Source organism: Petaurus breviceps, unplaced genomic scaffold (assembly GCF_028583685.1).
Source record: "Petaurus breviceps papuanus isolate PSGF00001 unplaced genomic scaffold, PetGlider_PUasm1.0 490, whole genome shotgun sequence".
NCBI lineage: Eukaryota > Metazoa > Chordata > Mammalia > Diprotodontia > Petauridae > Petaurus > Petaurus breviceps.
Genome location: NW_027186352.1, coordinates 7,843,066 through 7,865,510, shown reverse-complemented (window position 1 = coordinate 7,865,510; position 22,445 = coordinate 7,843,066). Strand labels below are relative to the sequence as shown.

The window sequence follows — 22,445 nt, the reverse complement described above, 5'->3', positions numbered from 1 at the left end:
CAAGCAAAATCACACTAAGCAATGATATTTACATATTTTCCCTTAAGTAAATAGTTGTTCAAATTTTTCTATCCTTGTTTTTTTTTTTCCACTTCTATAACAGTTCTATCTTATCGATAGGCAGGGTATGTAAATTGCCTTAAAATTATATTTTTCTCTTTACAAAATGAGGACATTCCATTGTCTTGATTTCTTCTATGCTGTAATGGTTCTTTTTTGCAACTTCATTGCTGTTACCCTTTTTAGAAGAAAAAAAGTACAAGAAGATGCATATAAATATGTATCTTGTAGATGTGTATTAACAACTGCTAGATGATGGCTTTTCCAATTACGAAGTCATTTAAAAACACTAGAGTCCCATTATCTGACCACCGTACCTGAAAGCCAATTTCCTATTAAATCCTTAGCCCAGTGTTCTTTTCCAAAAAAAATTCTACATGAGAACATGTTCATTCTTGGTTTAAGTTTTCTTTTTCAAATGAAAGAATAAAAAAAGGAAAGATCTGCAGGAAACATCGAAAAGTTAGCCTAAAACATGTTTAACATGATTACCAGTCACCCTGGGGTAAACCTCTCAGTCTGTGATATGAACTTTGATAAATTTATATCATTTTTTTTAGATAGGCAAAAGGAAATGTTAAATTAAAAAAAATTGGGTTTCAACTTCCTATAACGGGTTTATTTAGATAAGATATGGGAACAAATTAACATGTATAGAATGTTAAAATCCCCTTTATTAGAGTTCATCATGAAATTCAAGATCATCCAATGATTCATTTCAATTCTTAATTCTGACAAATTTCTTATATTATAATATTAGGCCAACTGAGGAATTTGGTTTCCCTCTGCTTTAATCCTACTGGCTCCAGAAAGTCACCTCCGTGACAGAAACCAGACCAGGTCTCACCCAATTCAAAGTCTGGATCTGGACCCAGTCAGGTCTACAGTTTGTGGGGGTGACCTGTGGACCAAGCCAAACAAAGTACTGGCTGCACAATAACTGTAACATAAAAAAATTATGGATTGTCTGAAAATTCCTAACTATGCTCACAACAATAACAAACTCTTGGAATATTTGCATAAACTAAGGAAGCTCCTTTTGAATATCTGGAGAATTGTAAATATAAATTAAAGTTAACTGATGCTTAAAGGCTTTCAGGGTGGGTGATTTAAAGTGTAAATAGATTTTAATGAACATGATGACATAAAAAAAAAAATCTTATTGGTCTAGCACCTACAACTGTCTCGAACAGGTGTGAGAACACTAAGAAAGAGACCAGAGAGTTTGCTTTCTCTTTACACACAATTTTAAGATGTTGGTTTTATAGTTTTCTGTAGCTGCCAAGGGGGTTGGGGGAGGGGGAAAAGGGGAGAAGGAAAGCAAATGACAGTAAGAAAGATCTATAATTGTGACAATAAAACCTGTGATGACTGTGGGTAAACATCTATATTACAGCATAGCAGTGTCATCTTGCTCTGGGGTGGATTTTAGGAGAAGATTCTCTGGGATGCTCTAATTCTAAGCTCGAGCTGGTTCTGACAGTTTGATGCCAGCAGTGCTTCATTTCCCCCTCTTAACAATTGGTTATGGTTTTTGGCTTTTTCTGCTGTTTTTCTGCTTCTCCTCCTACTCTAGTCTTGGAGGCAGCAGTGTATGGGTCATCTTTGTCTTTAAGATGATCTAAAGGAGATCATTGCAGATCTACATCACTTTCATTTCTAAGCCTATTAGTGTCACTTGATTTATTATGCCTCCCCCTGTCTTGTTTAAGATACAAACATTATTTTCTTATTTATCCTTCCCCAAAGGTGGGATGTCCATGGTTTAGGGCAAAGGATTAGATCTTATCACTTCTGAATCATTTTGGTTTCTAAGTCATGAACTTTTTATTACATATATCCCTCCTACGAACACCTGATGCTCCCACCTTTATGCTAGGATTCCCTGAATCACTAGAGTATAAAGTCACCTTAACCATAAGTAAGTGAGCTCTCATTTAAAAGGATAGTAATAGGAAATCATTTTTGAATATAGGAAAACATATTCGTTAAAAATGCAGATATGGTATGTATCATCAAATAAATGCATCATTTAAAACATGGATGAATTAAGTCCTTGTCTAAAATGACTGTACCTTTATTATTGTTGTTGTTGTTGTTTTTTTCCAGGACAGTCCAAGGAGGAGAGTTGTCACATGATCTTCTTTTCCCTGGGTTTTCTCCTTTTTTTAAGAGGTGTATTGGTAGGTAAGTTTTGATCAAACAGCTCTGGGCTAGATGGACGACAAAAGAAACTCTCCTCCTTTTCCCAGATGATCCATCATCACTCTCACTTACATTATCTTCTTTAAAAAATTACAAATGTGTATATATTTGTGTGCACATTATATGTATGTTTAATAAACTTAACTCCATCCACTGAACACAAAAAGGATGTATATACACACATACTTAACAAAACTTAAAAAAAAAAAGTGAGATACGGATTCCCAGACTTCCCTTCTGAAGAGGATGTTCGGGTGTGTTGCCTGTAATCCAACTTGGAATACTCCTGAAAGCATTGTTTAAAAGCTTCTAAGACGACTTTGGGAGAAAAAAAAAAGTTGTGTTTTTCTGAACTGTCCTGATGGCACCTCTGGATGGGGTGTGGAAAGGGTGGAAATGCCCTAAAAAATGCTAACATTCCATCTGATTTATTGGGGGGACAGGGCAACGATTTTGGGGGGGAAGGAAGTGAACCCATCAAGTTTCAAAAACCTCCCCTTGGCTACAAAATAATAACTCCACTAAATGTCTTTTTGTTTACATGTAGCCTACGCAACTGGAAAAAAAATAATAATGCAAAATCTCTTCAGAAACTCAGATTTACCAAGCTGCTTTTGAGAAGTTTGGTAATCTAAGCTGAAGTGGAGTCTTCAAAATCACTAATATCAAACCGTCTGCAATCAAGCGACGTACAAGGCTTTCCTGGGTGCTTCATCAACACCTGCCGGCTTTGTCATAGGTGGAGGAAAACATAGGGTCATGTGTAGCTTCCTCGAGGGCTAATTGAGGAAGAAACATTGACGGCTTTTTAGGGGACTGATCTGAAGGAAAACATCTAGACAATGTTGCGGTCCCCTGAATTTGTCAGTCATGCTGCTTTTCTCTTTCAAACACGTAGAGTGTTTACTAGGTACCAGGGAAAGGCAAACTGGACGATTTCATTTCGGACAAACCTTCGAAATGGAGTTCAACTTGGATTTTCTTTAATGTTTGTTCCGAATGGGAAGCTTTCTTTGGAGTCAGTCGGCTGGCTCTCATTCCTTTGGAACTTCCTTTATTTGGGGATCTCTGCAGATCCGGCCGCCCCGTTAGTGGCTCTCCTTAGAACGGACTTCTCGGCAGGCACGGCCTTGCTTTGCGGGGGCTCCGAAGCCTCTCTCCCCAGCTTGGCCAGGCGACCACCAGTCCCGGAGGAGCACTTCTCGGGCGTCCTGCTTTGGGACCCGAGCGTGTCCTCGGGGACCCTGCGACTCCGCCAGGGGCCCTGCAGGGGCTGACCTCCTCTTGTCTTCTTTCTCTTCCCTGCAGCCTCTGCCCGTAGTTCTTCCCCCTTCCTCTGCTTTCCGAGAGCGTTCAGCTGCTGGAAATGGTGGTCTTTTGCCTCCATTAAGACTTTTTCATTCCGCTCCTCCCAAGGGCAGCTCTTGAAAGGGTCTTCAAGCCCCCTTCCTTTGAAGACACCCTCCTCCTCCTCACCAGGGACGGTGATGTGGCTCTCGCTCCTGTGCAAGGGTCTGGAGCGGGGCAAATGAAGGAGTTCTGTTTCCCACTCTTTCCCATCCACACTGACCGCGAGTGCGGGCCCCGATGCTCTGCTTCTAGGATGCCTGTCACCTGTGTGTTGGCTCTCGTAGCTAAGTCCTTCCTTCATTGGGCCAAAAAGTTTCCTAAAAGAAGAGAAATAACACTTTCCACTCCTGTGGATGTTCGAGGGTTGAAAACAAACAAACAAAAGCCTCTCATCCCCTCCGATACTATCGTTACCTCCACTATTGCAGCAACCAACATTTTCAAGGACATCTGTGGCCCTTTCCTTCCGTTCTTGGGTTTCTAAAGTTGGGACTTTCCCTATAAGGTGCCCTTCCACATTATCTGAAGCGTCGTCATCTCTTTTAGGGTTGTTTGCATTTCTTTTTTCTTCTAGAGAATGTATTCGTGAGAATTCTCTCATAATATTTTCTCCAGTGCATTTTGTAGGGATATCTTTGAAAGACAGATCTTTCCTTTTGAATTGCTCTGTATTAAAAAAAAAAAACCCAGTAGGTCTGAAAATATTTTCTTGGAATATTGTTATTAAAGTTGAATTGCCTGAAAGCAAAATGAAATAAAAACTTTCTTCAAATTATTCTTTTAGTATATCTATAAATAAAGTCTTAAAACAAACACAAAAAGTCACCACCCTTCTTTCTTACCTAACTACTTAATTTAGTTCTGTTTCCTCCAAAGTAAGAATTAATTTTCTGTTTATACTGAGGTCCTTCTCACACTTGTTAGCGATATTTATATAAATATTATGAATTCTCAGGAAATGTTTTCCCAGAGTGGGAAAAACAACAAAGAAACATGTAAACATGCTTGAAGACCCCTGTATAGTTTCACAACTAGAATTAAAGGAAGCAAATAAAGCAACTTCTCAAAAAAATGCATGAAAAAACCCCAGCAACAAACAACCAAAATCCATTAAAATACTAATTATTGCCTCTCTCCCAAACCAAGTCTTGTCTCCCCTCCTTTCCCTATAGGGTAAGATATACACTATATGTCATAATAATGTAGGTTAATTCAGGTCATATACTTGTATAAAAGTGGTCCTAACAAGTTTAGCAATCCCTAGAAGCCACCATTCCGAGTCCCTCCCTCCCCTCCCCCAATCCTTTCCCATTATCTGTCTCAATGCCAAAATATGTTAAGTACTGCTAGAATTCAATCCATTTCCCCCTTTCTTTTAGTTTTAATTCTAACCTATTGTTGAGCAAGGTTCTACTGTCAACCTCTCTGCCACCCCACCCCCAGCATGAAGAAGTAAACAGTTACTGACCCGAGCCCAGAATTCAGGCACTTCAGGATTGAGCTGGTATGACCTATGAATGGGTACAGGTGCTAATTAATTGTTAATGTAGTTTGTGAGTAAGGAGAATTTAATACTATGTTATATAGATACCATGCCCCCAGTGGACCCCTTATCAAGTTACCATGAAAAAGCTAACCCCCCATTATCTTAGTGAATAAAATAAACTTTGTTCTAAAATTCTTTGAATCTCAAGGTACATGAATACAATATATTCTTCAGGAGTTTTTATTAAGTTTATTTTTGCCTCATGTAATCAATTAGGGTCTACCTTTTAAGAAAAAACTCCAAATTTTAAAATGATGGACAAAAATTATCTGATTAATGTCTGAATCTTTCCTAAATGTCAGTGTTAAAATCATGAATCAATTGTAAGTGTTAGCAATGGAATTCAAACTGTTAACCCTGCCACTGACTGAACAAAAAAACTCTAGACATGAAAGCCCGGAAGTATTGGAAGACCTTTAGGAATGTCAAAACAGAAAAGAAAAAAAAAATCTTTCATAATTCTTACCTCTTTGCTTTTGGTTCTGAAGGCCTTATTGGCTTTCCTCCATTTTGAAAGTCATTTTCATATTAAAATCTGAAGAAGGTAAGATGGTTTTAATAATAGATTTTAAAATGTTATACTACTAAATAGTAAACAGTCTTTCAGGAAAGCTAATTTTCTAGTGATATACATCCATAATATGAAAATACTATTAATACACGTTGCACATGCATACAAAGTCATTAAACTGAAAACATTAGCCCTTGGTTTTTTCATACTAAAAACTAATTAATTATACTTGGCTTTTTCTTTCCTTCAAGAATTCTAGGGCATATATTTGATCACCTCTTTAATTAAGGAACTCATGAGATTATGGCCCTGATTTTGTGAAGAAAGAGGCAGCTGGGCTTCTTGCAAAGATGAGATGTTAAATTGAGACTTGAATAAAGCCAGTAAAGCCAGGAGGTAAAGATGAGAGGAGGGAGTGTTACAGGCAAAGGGAAGTAGGGGGGGGGGGGGGAAGGACAGAGAAGTGATTAAAAAGTCAGGTGTATGTCCTGTTTAAGTAACAGCAAAGGAAGGAGAACAGTCACTGGACAAGACAACTGGGTGTGTGTGAGTGGGTGCATGCATGTGTGTGTGTGTGTGTGTGTTGGGGGGAAAGTTGGGTAGCAATTTAAAGACAGGGAAGGTTCTCAACTATAAGATAGCAAAACTAGTTTGTAAGAATGGAAAGGAAAGAGCTCTTTGTAGGTCAGGTCAGTAACACAAACCACAATCCAAAGCAAATAAAATCTTTTGAATGACAGTATCAGTGATAGTGGTCGCTCTAGCTAAACCAAGAAAGAGGAGAACTTGTTTAGGGTTAGGAATGTCTCCTCAACCTTCCCTTCTCAGTGTCCTCCAAGTATCACCTTACGCTGTAATTACACAAGGTGGTATACAGGCAGACCCAGCATCGGAAGAGGGAAGTTTCTAACATGATGCTATATCCTAAGTGTGGACCAAACTACAAAACCCGAACTAAAGACAAATGAAATAGAACTTTGATTAACCACAAGTCTATTAATTGGAGGCCAGTTTCACTGACCCATTATGAGCACATGCCTCCTTCCAAAGGTTCTGATGCCAATCAGAATACATCCTTGTCTTTGAAGTCCTATTCAAGAGAAGTTTCTCTCCTTATCAGCGAGGGTTTACCCTCCCATATTAACCCTCTATTTGGCATTACCACCCACTTCTGTTTCCCCCTTAGAAAAATAATCATAAAAGATATGCTTGTCTAGGTTGTTGGGAAACAGAATTGCAAATATTCATATCAGAAATAAAGTTACTAAAAATGTCTGAAAAAGGCAAGCAGTTTTTGTTTATATTGTTATGTTTGGCTTTCGAATATCTAACCCAAATGAATTGCTCCGTAAACTTTGAAAGTAAGGCTTTGAAAGGGTTGAAAGAAGTTCAAATGTGTGAGCTTAAAATGGCACTTCCCATGCATTGTCCACATTCTCAATGCAAAGGTAGAATTTGCAAAATTGAACATTCTCTAAACAAAAATAACTTACTATACACTGAAAGCTACTTATTGCAACCTTTTTGCAGTTGTAAAGATATTATATACCAACAAACAAGATGCAGTGGGTTGCTTCATAAAATTTTCATGCAAGGGGTTGGGGGAAAAGTTGGGACTGCCATGAAAATATAGGTGAGTATTCCAACTTTTGTGTAAGATTTCTTCTATACTTTAATGTTCTTTTTTTTTTTTGCAGTCAGGTTGCTGTTATTCTATTTAGAAAAAAAAACACAAGATCCAAACAAATGTTTATCTTGTAGATATGTATTAACAGCTGATGGATCAAGGCATTAAAAAACACTAGATTCCCATTATCTCACCACAGCATCTGAAACCCAGTGATTTCCTATTAGATCCCATAGCCTAGTCTTCTCTTCCACCAAAATTCTACAAGAGAACAAGTACGCTTGGTACATGTTCTCCCTAAGCAAAGGAAAGTCATGACGTTCTCCATCCACTTCATTTCTGCTTCCAGTGCTAAGGGATTCTGCACTTCATCTCATTGACTTCTCTGCACCTTTTTCTGTGTAACTTTATGATATTGGTTCAGGATTAGATACTTGCAGTCCTGCCTCCACTTTATTTTTGCTTCTTGACCTTAAAGACATCCTCATCATCTTTCCATTTTGGTTCTTAAGGACATCACCATGCATGCATATACCCTCTCCCTTAAGTTCTTCACAGACTTCCCTTCAGAGCTCTCTGTCTGACGCATCCGATGAACTCGTTTTTGTGTCTTTATCAGCTTGATTTCTTCTTCTAGGTCTCAAAGGTTCCATTATGCTCTCTGTGCTGTCAGCTGTGTCCCAAAGTGTTCTGGGCCCACTCTTCACACAGTCCTTCTTTTCTTCTTTCTCTGAAGGTGACAAATTACTGCCTTCCTGGAGCCCTTTATCAGTTTTACAGAATCTGCCTATAGATTGTGGGGTTCCCAGCCTGGCTTGATGCTCCACCATTTCCTTCATATTTTGCTTCCAGGAGGTCTTCACAATCTTTCCAGAAGTGATGAATCGAGTGATTCTGTATCAGATTTGTTTTTGCTTTTAGATCTTAAGGATATTGTTCTTTGATTGTTACTTTTATCTTTAATTTCATCCTGAAAGCTCAGCAGAGATTTCTTTGCTTTTTTCTCTGTGGATATGTTTTCTGTCTCACTAGGCAAATCCTCATGTTTCTGTACAGCCTGACTAATTCCATTTCTTGGAGTAAAGAAAGATAAAATTCCTTGGTCCACAATATTATCTTCCTGGTCTACTGAGCATAACCCATCAATTTTAGAGGTATTAGATCTACTTTTTTTTTCTTTTTTGAGGTCAATTGGGATTAAGTGGCTTGTCCAAGGTCACATGGCTAGTTTTTTTTTGTTATTAAGTGTCTGAGGCAGGATTTGAACTCAGGTCCTCCTGACTCCAGGGCCACCCCTAGATCTACTTTTTGAAATAGATCAGTATGAAAAGAGCACATAGTCACCACTGTTAAAAAACAAAAAAAATCAACCCTGGTCAGTTCAAATGCTTAATCCTTAAACCTGTATATAGATAGGGGTTCTTCCCATTTTTCATTCACCCCCCAAGGTATTTTTTAAAGTTCTACTACACTTGTATCACTCACCCCCCATTATGCATCCCCTACCTCCAAAAGGCAAACAACACAATGGGTAGGTCTGAAACATGTGCTAAAATAAAATTTCCCATCTCTGAAAATATTCCTTAGTCTTATATCAAAAAGGTTCAAACAATTTTACTCAAAATCTATTGAATATAAAAAAAAATATTTTTACTTACCATCTTCTTTACAAAGATTAGAGCAAATTTTCTGTTGACATTGGTCCACAGTTTGGTCCTCAAACGATTAGAAAATGTTAAGAATGTTAAGTATATTTTAAAACTCTAGCGAGTCTAATTATTTGAGAATTCACCAGATAAACTTGCCAAACTTAATGAAATGTAATTTTGTTTTATGATTTCAAATATATCATGTATATTATATCTTAGAATTTTAAAAGATGTCACACTAATTCTATGCCCACCTGGATAATGTTCAGTGCTATTCAAAAAGACTTCTCTGTGACACATGTATAGTATGCATTGCTATCTACCTACCTACTAGCAAAAACTGATTATACCCAGTTTCTATCTCAAGAAAACACTTGTGTGGTCAAAAGAAGAGGAGGACAAATTAGCTTCTACATTGTTGGAGAAACACCCAGATTGATATTAGCCCAGAAGCATTATCAGAGTCCTTAAGTGTATGATGAAAGAGTAAAAAATCCAGGCACCTATTTAAAAGGTAACCTTCCCACCAATATATAATTTTCTTCCTATAGCACAACTGTAAACTAATAATAATCAAATGAACTCCACACCTCCAAGAAGGGGAAAAATCTTCAGTACTTCAAGTAATTGTATATTTGTAAAATTGTAAAAGTCAAAAAAAGTTGACTTTTTAATTGTATATAAAAAGTCAACTTTTTAAAACACAACTATTGGTCTTAATTTTTTTCTTCTGGAACAAAATTCAAATCTATTTCCTCTTCTGCATGAAGGTTCTTCAAATATCTGATAATAATTTAGAATCAGTCCCCTTAAATCTTCTCTTTCAAGGTGCTGCTGACATTCATTTTGAAATGTTACCCTGAATCTTCTAATTCATATTTTCAAACTCGCTTCTCATCTACTTCCTATTGTCATCATACAAGTATAACAAGATTATCCTTTTTTAGTTGCTTAGCAGGAATTGCTCAGTTCCTACTTGCAAGTCTACTGTGTATGAACTGTGTTATTTTTATTGAAATATCTATTTATGTAATGTATGTGTGTATACATTGGCTTACTGGTTTTGGGATTCGGTTTTCTGGTGTCTGAATAACTGTTTGGCTTTTGTTTTCTACATAGAGAGTCTGTTATATTTTGCAATTGAGCACTATGTAGGCATATTTATAGTGACCACTGGCACTGTGAATATTGCATTGGCACTATATATACCCTCTTAACTTCAGGGGACCTCATCATCAGTCTCTTGATGCCACTCAGGTGTTCTACTGGCTGCTCTACTCCCTTTACTATAGGTACCTTTATCAGTCTCTTGATGTCAGGTAGATCTTCTACTGATGGGTACCTCATCATCAGTCTCTTCATATCAGTTACATCTTCTACTGGCTGCTCTCCCTTTCGTTTATGGGTCTTCATCAATCTCTTGAATGCAGTTAGATCCTCTCCTGGTTTTACTTTGGGACTTTTCAAAAGTCTTTTGAAACCTGTTAAGGTCTCTGTTGGCTTTATCTTTTCTTTAGGAGTCCTTTTAATAAGACTCCTGAAACTTTTAAGGTTTTCTACCAGTTTTATGGTTTTTACCAGTTTTATCTTCTCTTTTGGTTTCCTTTTAAAATTTTCTGAGTCATCTGTTATATCTTCCATCGTTTCCACCTTAGAAGATTCAAGCTTCTGGATACCCACCACCAGGCATCCTACTATTGGATCACCACATTTTTGCTTTGATGTTTTAACAGTTTTCTAGACCAATTTCCCATCTTCCATCAGTTCTTCCTTTTCCTTAGGAGTTCTTAGTCCCCTGATTCCAGTCAGATCTTCTGATTCATATTTATGGGTTGATTGCTTCATGATGGCCTTGTTGACTTTCTTACCTTTGACTGGTTCTACCACTTGCTTTGGAGTAGTCATAGGCTCAAGATCTGTGAAGTCTTCTGGTGGTTCTCTTCTCTTTTCCTTAGTAGCATGCATAAGTCTACTGAAGTCTACCAGATCTTCAGTGGACTGATGGAACTTCTGCTTTGGAGTTTGCCTAACATTGACATTTCTGTTGCTTTTGTGACTTTCTACTGGCTCTTTTTCTTCATGTGTCCTCACCAGTTTTTCACTGCCTGCCACATCCTCTCCTGGTTCCACCTTGTCTTTGGGGGTTCTCATCAGTCTCTTGACCTCTGTTAGCTCAGCAGGCTGACATGTTCTTGTGGGAGTGTCCATCAGCTACTCAATATTGGCGACATCCTCCACCTCAATTTGCTGCTTTACCGTCCTCATCAGTTTCTTTTGGACTTTGGCATTTCCTGCAGAACACACTACTTGCTTTGGGGTTGTCCTGAGATTCTTCTGAACATTCTCCTCATCCCCAGCAGAATCTGCCACTTTGTTTTCTGCATCTCTTTTCGGGGCTGCTGCCACTGGTGCTGGAGTTGTTCTGATCTCTCTGTTGCCAGTGAGGCCCTCGCCTGCCTCTATTCTTCCTCTTGGGCTTGTCACCACTTTCTCTGCACCTCTGGCTCCCGCTGGAGGGCGCTCTTCACTCCGCAGTGACGTTCTCCTATGTGTTTGCATCTCTCGCTCTTTTTTGGACCCACTTTTTAAGGAAGCTGTTGCTCCTAAACTTCCTTCAGACACTTCCGGTTTGGGATTTCTCATTAGGCCTATGTGGACGTCTGCAGCATTTTCTTCTGGCTGTTTCCCGGTGTTGGAGGGTATTGATGGCATGTCAGTGGCTTCCTGGATGACACAGATATCTTCTAAAATTCTCACCTCTGAATTTGGTGTTGCCCTATTTGGCATTGACATCTCTGAATGATAGCCTTCCACGGTGACACTTTGTTCTTTAATACTGTCCCAAATTGTATTTTCTGTGTATCAAGCGTAGTCTGTGTATCATGCATAGAACGTCCTTCAATTTCATCTTCTGGTGTTTCAATTCTGTTAAGATATGGGGTGGGTATATGATCCTTTGGTGTTTAAGTTTTCAGTCTTTTTTTTTAAAGCGATTGGGGTTAAATCACTTGCTCAAGGTTACACGGCCAGTTATTTTTGTGTGGGTGCCAAGTTTCTGAGGCCGGAACCAATCCCGGGTCTCCAGATACCGGGGCCGGCACTCTTACTCACTGCGCCACCTGGCCACCCTGTTTTCAGTCTTTTTTAACTTGGTGTTTATATTTTATGGTCTATGTGGACATCTGGAAGTGGAATCTTCATTATTTCATCACTTCTCAGAGATGTCCCATAGGTTTCTAATAGATATCTCATCATCTCCTCCCCATGACTGTTGGGTTCTTGGGGACTGGCAGCATGTAATGCTCTAGCCAGATATCTGTCTTGCTGTGTCCAGAATAGTGGGTATCATCACTCTTGCTGTTGTAATAAATGGTAGAATAAAGATAATGATGAAACAAAGAATATTCTCCCCTCACCCAATCTGGAGACTTATTCTTCTTTATGAAATAATGTAGCATTCCACATCTACCCCAATTATTCTGTAGACTCATCTCTGTTTTCCTGGCCACCTATTTGATATTTAGCAAGATGATTCAAATCTGTGCCAAGCCTAGGAAAGCATATTTTACATTATATGCAAATATAATATAGGGACACGCACAGTAATTTATGGCCAGTTTAGCTGTTATACAGAGTTCATGAAGAAGTGGCAATATGAAATAAGCTGGGTTTTGGGAGCTTGCATTTCATCCTAAAAGGACACCAAGGGAGTCAATTAAAGATTCTTGGCATATTAGTGTTACTATGGGTTAAGAACCTGCACTTTAGGGAAATAACTTTGAAAACTGGTGTGAAGAGAAGAGGATTGTTTGGAGAAGGCCAGGGCAATTGGAAAGCTGTTTTAACAGTCAAGGAGAGTGGCTATGTGAGTGGGGAAAAAGGGATTGTTTATCCTTGGAGAGACAACTGAGAAGACTTGGCAACTGATTAGACAGACCTGGAGTAAGAGAGAAGAGTCAAAGATTTTTTGTACAGTTGTTGAATATAACTTATAAGAAAATGTTTAAATTGTATTAGCATAAGAACGTCTAAATGTACAACTACATTTAGATGTTAGTTCTCCTTATTAATCATACAATAGAAATACTCCTATATGAATTTTAATGCAAATCTGATTCAGTGAGGGCCCAGGTCTGTGGGTTCAAAGATAGGCTATGCCCCTACTCAGCCATGGAAGGGGCTATGTTTACCTTGGGAAAAGAATGTCCATGGGGCTGAAGTGGTGATTGGGTGGCTGTGTTTGAACCCCACTTCCAGCACTACGTTCAGTTCCAATGTCACATTTCTCCTGAGCCTCAAATCTCCCAAACTCAAAACATTGTCTCAACCACTTCCTCTCCAGCTCAAGGGCAGCATGACCTAGAAAAATACTTATTTCTCTTTCTGATATACTAGCCAGCTGCACCTATAGAATTTAGTAGTTTGAATTAGCTGTGTACTGGGTCATAAAGATATTTAGTACTCACTCACCTAGCATATGCATCCCAAACTTAGTTATATGTATACTCCCTTAAGTTCATCTTGTCTAATGAGACATTGATGGGGGCAGGGTGGGTATTTCTCAGTTAGCCCAGGCCATTAGTTGACTTAGTGACATTTCAGGCCTAAAGCCACACCTCCCTGTAGCTCCTACCCCCCACTTGGATATTTCCCAGTGAACCCTGGATAAAATACCTGCCCAGTATATATTAAAATTGTATGTTCCTTTAAGTACTAAGCACTCCTTGACAACTCCCTAATCCTGACCTGACTCACCTAGTTAGCATATCTGGCAGATATTTTACTATACTTCATTCTATATAAAATTTAACTGTACCCCTCTAAGGTTGCAGCTTACCTAAGAACTCTTGCCTGCTGTATAGTATAACAATAAACTTCTGTCACCTTGACTTAAAGGGTGCTTGAGTCTGCAAATTCATTTCACAAGACCTTGCCCTGGGAACTCCGGTCTGGGGATCCCTGTATCCCTGGGGGTTTCTCCCTCAATATTTCTGACCCCTCATCAATTTTCACTGCCAACACGGGACCCAGTCTGAGGTTTCAATCCTTCTCTGACTCAAGGTAAGCCTCCCCTCTTGTAGCTCTGTAGTAAGGTTTCTCCTCTCTAGAACCCTAGGTAATGCTTTCAGAGCCCTTGGATTGAACCTTCCATAGGCTGGGGAATAATTCTCCCCTTTTTGACAAAGGACACTTTGTTTTGGGGAAGGAACACTAGCCAGTCTCTCACTCCCTCTTCTAAGACACTGGTTTAGGTGAGTTAGATGATAGGAGCTCTATAAGCTTACAGGCATAAAGAATGGGCTAGTTTCCCCCTACATCTGGGGATCTGCCCCTCGATTGTCTTGAAGCAAATCTTACCTGGTCTCCATTAGTATCTGGGAGGGCCAAGCAAATGTCCAATTTGTGTGGGAGATTTCTGACAATTCTCTGGGAGCTTTTAGATCCTTCCTATCATTTTCTGTATCTTTTTTTTCTCTGTGTGAATGAATGTGAGTGTGTAATATGACACCCTGTAAGGTTTATAATGCAGCTGAACTTTCCTCTAAGTTCTGCTATCTCTTTCTCTCCCCCTCTCCCTTTTTCCTCACTTCCTCCCCCCTCCCTTCCCCCACTCCCTGCTGCTGAACACAGGCGACTGGCTAGAGAGGAGAGAGAGAAAGAGAGAGAAAGAAATACCTTATTGTTTAAGTTATATGATGGTAATAGTAAGTCAGAAATTGTAGGGGAGGTATCAGGTCAGAATTAGAAAGAAATAAGGTATGTGCAGTTTGAAAGGGACTTTAATCAAAGTCCACCATATAAGTACATAGAAAGACAAAGAAGTTTAAGCATGTGGCAAATAGAGGAGCATGGGTAGAAAGATTAAGAAAGGTATAATCTATTTGCATGAACAGTATGAACAGAGGTTTTGAGAGTAAAAGGTCTGTAAATTTTTGGAAAGTTGTTGGGAAAAAAAAGCTCTCTCTATTCCAATTCTGGCCACATTTTGAATGTTGAGAAAGAGATAAGAAAGAAAAGATGAAGAATCTTTTTTTCCCTCAGTTCAAAGAGGCAGGCTGACTAGCATTTAACCATTTCCTGCCTCAGTTAAAAGAGAAAAGCTTTGTGTAGCAGGAAACAGACAAATGTAATTGAATTCATTCTGGTCATTTTTGGAAATGTTAAAAGTGAAATGTGTCACTACTGATTTGATGCTAAAGATAAGTTAGAATTTATTATACTAGTTTCAACTAAGGCAAATGGAGAAAATAATAAATCTGAAAGAAGAGACACCTCAGAGGCAAAACTCTGAGCTCTCAAAAATAGCAGAGAAAGGAAAAGGTGCCACAGGATCTTTTTTCCAGAATCTCACTCACTTGGACTGGCAGGTTCAAAGCTCTCACTTTAAAAGAAGTTTTTAAGGAGTGGACACAAAAGTGAAGTTTACTGGAGTAAAACTTAGAAGAGCTAAAAACATTTTAGCAGAGTCTGTTAATGCTTCCAGTTCCAGATCACATTAAGGAAAGAAAGTGCCAAAGAATAATAGGGAATTTGGGTTACTCTCCCCAACCTGGCAAAAGTGGGGAGGCATAGGAGTTATGTTGAGGGTCCCATTGGCAACAGCCCCAAGCCCCTGGGCACTCTGAAGCCCACACCTCTAAGCAAGCAGATTTCTCCTTTCAAACCCATGAGTCCACAACCAGGCTCTGCAACTATGGTGAGAGGAGAAAAGCCTCTGCTCTTGGTAAGCCCAACTATTTATAAATAATTTTTATATGTGATGGTTTGGAAATGCAATTAAAGTCACCTAAAGTTTACTGTTTGTGTTATTATTGTATTTCTAAATTGTAGCAAAATTCTCTTACATTTTAAAAATTGAATGACAATCATTGTGAGTCAATTGGTGTTAGACAAAACAATTTTTAATCTGAATTTTGCTACAACTAAGAAATAGAGGGAAAAATCTGTAATACAAATTGTTATGGGGTGGCCAGGTAGCACAGAGAGTAAGAGCACCAGCTCCAGTGTTGAGAAGACCTGGAGATCAAATCCCGGGCTCGAACACTTAGCACCCACCCAGAAACACCTGGCCGTGTAACCTTGAGCAAGTTACTTAACCCCAATTGCTTAAAAAAAAACCCAAATTGTTACTTTATCAGTCCTGCTAAATCCTGTCTTATAATTTTTATATCTGCCATTCAAAAAACCAAGTATTTACACTTTTACCTGTAGTTAAAGAGTAGGGTTCAATTAAAATAATTTGGCTATCATTTATGAGACTTGTTAGATTGTTACCTAAGTTATTTGAGTTTACTTTTTCAATGTTAAAACCTAAAATTGTTAATTGATTAATGTATGTGGAAAGGAGGAGATTGGGTGAAAACTGTATTTAAATTGATTCTGCCCATTCAGAACAGTCTTCCTGAATATGTGGGAGTCAGCAGGAAGGTGGGGGGGGGTTTAGGATCAGCCCCTCCCTGGGTTTCATGTCTATTCTCCTTATTTTGTAAAATTGCCAAGGCCCTTGGAAACCATCTGTATAAGCAAGGTCATGAACCTTGGGAAAGTAAGTTGTTTGAGATAAGTAGTTCCTATGCAATGAACTTGTAATGCTGAGAAGTTGCAAGTCTGTGTACAATACACAGAAAGGATTCTAACAATTCGCTTTTGCACCCACATAAGTTTACATTTGGAAAATGTTAAATGAATTCCCTTAAGTATGTGAGACTTAGTAAATCCTTATTGCTTATTGCAACTACATGGGAATAAAAATAACTGTAACTTGGCTCTAAGCCATGGTTGGTGAAACTTGCTTTTTAAGGTAAAAGGCACTTGGGACCATTTCTAATTTTGTTTTGAGTTTGAATATGCATATAGTTTTCTACCTTCAATCATTATCTGAGAGAAATGCCACGAGCTACCCAGAAGTAATGTGATCCTGTGCCTTTAACAGCAGGAGGTCTGCTTTGGGGAAAAAGCCAAGGGGACAATCTTAGCCTCAATCTAGGATGGGATCCTCCTGACTCATTTCCCTCATGGTGCTCCTTTGAAAAGGAATGTTTGTCACCTGACTCTTCCTAGACTGGCTATGAGGTGGCATGGATAATGTATGATCAGAGAACTGTGATTCTATCTCAATTTAAACAGCCAAGGATGTTTTATCCTGGGATATTCAGTATGTCACATGTCCAGGCTTTTTCCTTCTATTGCAAATTTCTATGATCAGAGCAAGTAGTCAGTAGAACATATGAGCTCTTTCATCTTATCTTTATGGGAAATAGTGTATTATTTTTCATCTAGAATTAGAGCATGTGCAGAAATTCATGCAAACTGCTTACAATTTACCTTAAGATGTCCCCATTATTTAAAGGTATGCTAAAAGCAGCAGTTTTTTAAAAGCACTGACTGTGATCAGTCTCTTAACTGTCACCAATGTGAGATTCCATTACTACACCCCTTTTGGCTAAGAAACTTGTGATAACAAGGAATTTAGTTTTTTATAATGCTTTGGGAATTTATGTTACTTCAGGACATTTTACACCAATTTAGTTTTAATGAACCTCGATTTTAAAGGATTGGGTTTTTTTTGGTTTAAGGTGGAAAAGAGAGCTATTATTTTAAAAGTTTTCAACTAATTTTCTTCATACAAGTTTAATGATCATTTATAAATCTTAAAACTATTTTAAAAGAAGGGGAAATTTTTATAGAAGATTTTTTAATCTCTAGTGTGATTTTATAAGGCCTATTAAAACTTTCATTTGGGGTGGCTAGGTGGTGCAGTGAGTAAAGCTCTAGCCCTGGAGTTGGAAGGAACCAAGTTCGGTTCCAGCCTGAGACACTTAACACCCACACAAAAATACTAGCTGCATAACCTTGGGCAAGTTTCTTAACCCCAAATTGCCCTCCAAAAAAGGCAAAAAAAAAAAAAAACCCAAACAAACAACTTTCATTTAAAAGATAATTTTGTCTAAATTAATGTCATGAGTTGTAAAGCAGAACCATTCTTGCTCTTTTGATCTAAATTTGTAGCCATTCCATGGCCTAAGCAAGAGTTAAATTAGTGTTTGAACTTATTATATGTAAAAGATTCAATTTCTGAAGTCTCTCTTTCAGAGTGAATATAGTCAGAGAAAGATAAACAAGCTTGTGAAACAAGGATATGTATCTATTCAACTGTGAGGTTCAAGTCTGGAACCTCTTTTGTTTAAGGTAGTACAGTTATGTCAGTGAAGAGTAATAACTTATGAGGTCTCTTGTCTATTGTATATAAATATATAGGAAAAAGAAATAATTATCTGAGTAATGGGCTCAAAATTTGAAAAGATAAATAAAAGTTCAATTGAAAATATGGAAGTCACATAAGCAGGTTTGGGGACAGATGGGGGTGATCCACATCCTGCCTCTCCCTAGATAGCTGGTCTGGATATATTTATGCCAGTTTCATATGGTTTAAGTATGCTGAGTGTGAGGAAGTTTGACAGTATTTTAAGAAGAAAGGAAAATTATATAGCTTGACTGGAAAGTTGATAGTTCAATCACATTTCTGACGGCCCTTTCAGAAAAGGGTACTATGGCCATACTCACTCCACTTCTGGTCATTTTCTTCCTGCTCCTTTTTGGCCCTTGTTTGTTTAATCTCCTTGCCAGATTTGTCTCTTCTAGGCTCAGTGCCCTTTACTTGCAGATGACAGCTCAGGCTGGGTACCAACCTCTAGAGGTCCCAGACCATGACAGCCATCATCCCCTGGACATGACTTTGGCCAAATTCTGCACACTGGCTACAGGCCCAGGCCCTGGAATCAGGGGACCCTGAGAGGCAGGGACAGCTCTACATCCTCCCTCAGCATGACGCAGTCTCAGAAGCTGAGACATTTGTCCCTTATCCCAAATGATTTTGGTTCCCATCTGTTTAAGGGGGGGGGGGATGATGGGATGCTTCAATCCCAGTTCTAAGATCACATTTCTCCCTAGTCTCATACATCTTTAGCCACAAAACACTGTCTCAGCCATTTTCTTTCTAGCTCAAGGGCAGCATGTCCTGGCAAAATACTGATCTCTCTGATACAGTAACCAGTTGCATCTATGGAATTTAATAGTTTGAAATAGCTGTGAATTGGATCATAAAGATATTTAGTACTCACTGACCCATCACTAGACGTAGTCATATGTATACTCCCTTAAGTTTGTCTTGTCTAACAAGACACTGATTGGGGGCAGCCTTGGTATTTCTCAGTCAACTCTATCTTAGGTACATTTCAGGCCTAAAACCAAATTTCCCTGTAGGCGTCCTCTCTCTCTCTCCCCCCCCCCCATCTTGGGCTATTTCCCAGTGAACTTTGGGTAAAATATCTCCCCAGTAGATAATAAAAGTGGATGTTCCTTTAAGTACTGACTTAACCACTATCTAATCAAGCCTTAACTCACCTAGTTAGCTTATTTGACACATTTTACTGTAATTTATCCTATATAAACTTTAACTGTACCCCTCTAAGGTTGTAAGTTCCTTCAGAACTGTTTCCCACTGCATAGCATAACAATAAACTTTTGTCAGCTTGACTGAAAGAATGCTTGAGTCTGCAAATTCACTCCAGGCAACCTTGCCCTGGGAACTCTGGTCTTGGGATCCCAGTATCCCTGGGGGTTTCTCCCTCAGCATTTCTGGCCCCTCACCAGGGCTACAATTACAAATAGTAACTCACTATTCCAAAATTTCGTAGAAGAAGAAAAAAAGGAAAGCCAACCAAAGTCATCTGAAGCAGACCCAGAAGAAGGCAACTAACTGTTCTTCAAAAGTTAAAAGTCAGGAGACTGATTTTTCATAAAGGTTTCAAAAAATGTCTGTTAAGCCTATTGATGAATATGTAAATGTAGCTTTGGTCACTAGACTCCCAGATCTCAGGTTTCTCTCTCTCTCTCTCTCTCTCTCTCTCTCTCTCTCTTACAAACACACACACACACACACACACACACACACACACACAACTCTAGTTCTCTATTACCTCCAGGATCAATTATTAAATCCCTCAGTGTAACCTTTTATAATAGTTTTTTTTTTTCCAGTAACACTCATTAAAAAAAAATTGAACTGCCCTCCCACTATCTTTCCTCTCACACCTTTCTCCCCTCCCTTCCACCACTGAGCTTCATAATCTGTGAAAACCACATCCCACTTTGGTCATAGCCTAAAACATCAGTCTCTTTCCACATGGGAAGTTCGTTTTCTCTGGTCAGGAAGCAAGTGGCAGGTTTCTGCTTCATTCTTTTGGACTCAGGGCTTATTGCTGTGTTACATAGGCTTTTAACGTCTATGGAAGTCAGTTTTCTCTATGATGTTAGCATTGTGTAAATTGTTCTAGGTCTGCCCACTTTCCTCTGCATCAGTGCACAGAGATCTTTCCAGCTTCCAATGAAATTGTTCATTTTTCCCCGCCCCCCTTTAAATACATTTACATCCCAGATATTTAACTATTCCCCAGCAGGATGACATCTTTTAGTTTCCAACTTCCTGCTCCCACAAAAAGACTTGCTTTGATACTTTCGAACACATTCCTTTCCTTCTCTCTTGGATTTCTTTGTTTAGATTAGACCTCATAGGGTTGTTGTAGGGTGAAAGGGTTTGAACAGTTCATTAAGTTTGTTCCATATTTGGAACTTTCTGGAATGGTTGGACCAAGTGCCACCAACAACATACCTGATCTTTACCACAATATCTCCATGTTGTTCATCTTCTTTTGCCATTTTGGTCTATTTGATGTGTATGAGGTGAGAAGGAACCTCCAAATGCTTCTAGTTGACATTTATTTACACTTTTTTTTCCATATGACTGCTCAGAGAGCTTAGATTTCTTCTGAAAAATGCCTGCTTAGATAGTGGCCAGGAAGATCTAAGTTCAAATCTGACCTCAGATAACTAATCAGCTGTGTGGTTGAACCTGAGCAGGTCACTTAGTTTTGTCATTTGTAAAATGGGGATAAAATTGCGTCTTTGGTATAGAATGTATTAGAGCTTGTGTGGAACAGGGGTCATTCCTACTCCATGATGAAGCCTTGTAGCTGGGCCTGAGTGAAGATAATAGCAAAAAAGTCATATCTTCCCCTAGACGAATACAATTAAAGTTACTAGACTTGCTTTTTTTTTACACCTTTGTGGCCAGTTCTTCTGTGGGGTAGTAGTCCAATAATAGCTTAGGATGATTACTCTCCAAGAAATTGGACCTCAGAATGGGTTGAAGAGGGAACAATACCTATATAATTAAAAGAGTATAAAAATCTTCTAAATTTAGAAGAAATAAAATCATAGGAGCACAGGGACAGGGGAAAGGACAATCAAGGGATTGTAATGGCAAAAGCATTAATAGAAGGGATTGATCATGTTTTGTTGTCAAAAAGTGAAATGAATTGAATGGAAGACAGGGAAAGAGAGGAAATAAACCTTTTCCTCACTCCTGGGTTTGAATGAACACAGGGATATATAAATTATTAGGGATGTAACAGAAAAGAACATTTTTCCCACCATCAAAGGTAAAGACAACCGTCCACAATGGAATCCTTCTAGGTTTGTGGGACCAATTCAGAGAATGTTACAGCTACTGGGCACCTCCAGGGACCATCTCATCTAGACCCCTGCCTGAAGGCAAATGGCTGTCTCTCTGATTATGAAGCTCTCTAGGAAAGGGGATTCCATGTGCCTTCTCTAGCATTTAGTTCTTTGAAAGAAAAGAGAGGGAAAACACACAGATAGTGACTCTGCCAGCAATCATCAGTCACATTTATGTATAAATTTGAACCAAAATATTAGCTTTCAGCTTGGCACCTAATGGACAGCTCCAAGACAATGACTAAATATAGGTAGATATTAACTGGTGAGATAGTGAAATTTTAATTGGATTGCTTTCTGGTATTCAGAAATGCCAGTAAGACCTAATGGACACCTAATGGCTTGGCACCTAATGGACAGCTCCAAGACAATGACTAAATATAGGTAGATATTAACTGGTGAGATAATGAAATTTTAAGTGGATTGCTCTCTGGCATTCAGAAATGCCAGTAAGACCATATTTGAGGAAAAACTTAGCTATAAGTCGAGCTGGAAATTTTCTTCCACTTTTCACATTTAGGAATGTAACTCAAGGTAGAAATAACTAATTTAAATACAACAATCCTCCTCCTATCAGTGAATGAAGATGGGTGGAAAACAGCAACTGATAAATAGGGGACAATTATATTACCTGAACCATTGATTGATACAATATTTTAGCCACAGGAATATCCCTAGGGACATATATGACTTGGGACCATCTGAAGGTGACTCAAGACCAATCACAAGGTCTTAAGACTTAGAGGTGGGAGGGATCTGAGGGGTCATGGAATCCAAACCTCTCACTCTCAAATGAAGAAACAAATTCAGAGACATGAAGAGATTCACTCAGTCATAGAGGTATTTGTAAATTTATTTTTTTTGTCAATGAATAAAAATCTATTCTCTCTCTCTCTCTCTCTCTCTCTCTCTCTCTCTCTC

General features: G+C 38.7%; 1 long non-coding RNA gene and 1 pseudogene across 1 annotated transcript in view; both read right to left on the bottom strand.

Moving 5' to 3' along the window:
- LOC138172123 (uncharacterized) overlaps positions 1 to 22,445 on the bottom strand; it is a 1,064,577-nt gene that overhangs the window by 40,086 nt on the left and 1,002,046 nt on the right. The gene's annotated exons all lie outside the window — the stretch shown is intronic.
- The window catches only part of LOC138172008 (microtubule-associated protein futsch-like), an 18,726-nt pseudogene continuing 7,440 nt past the window's right edge, over positions 11,160 to 22,445 (bottom strand).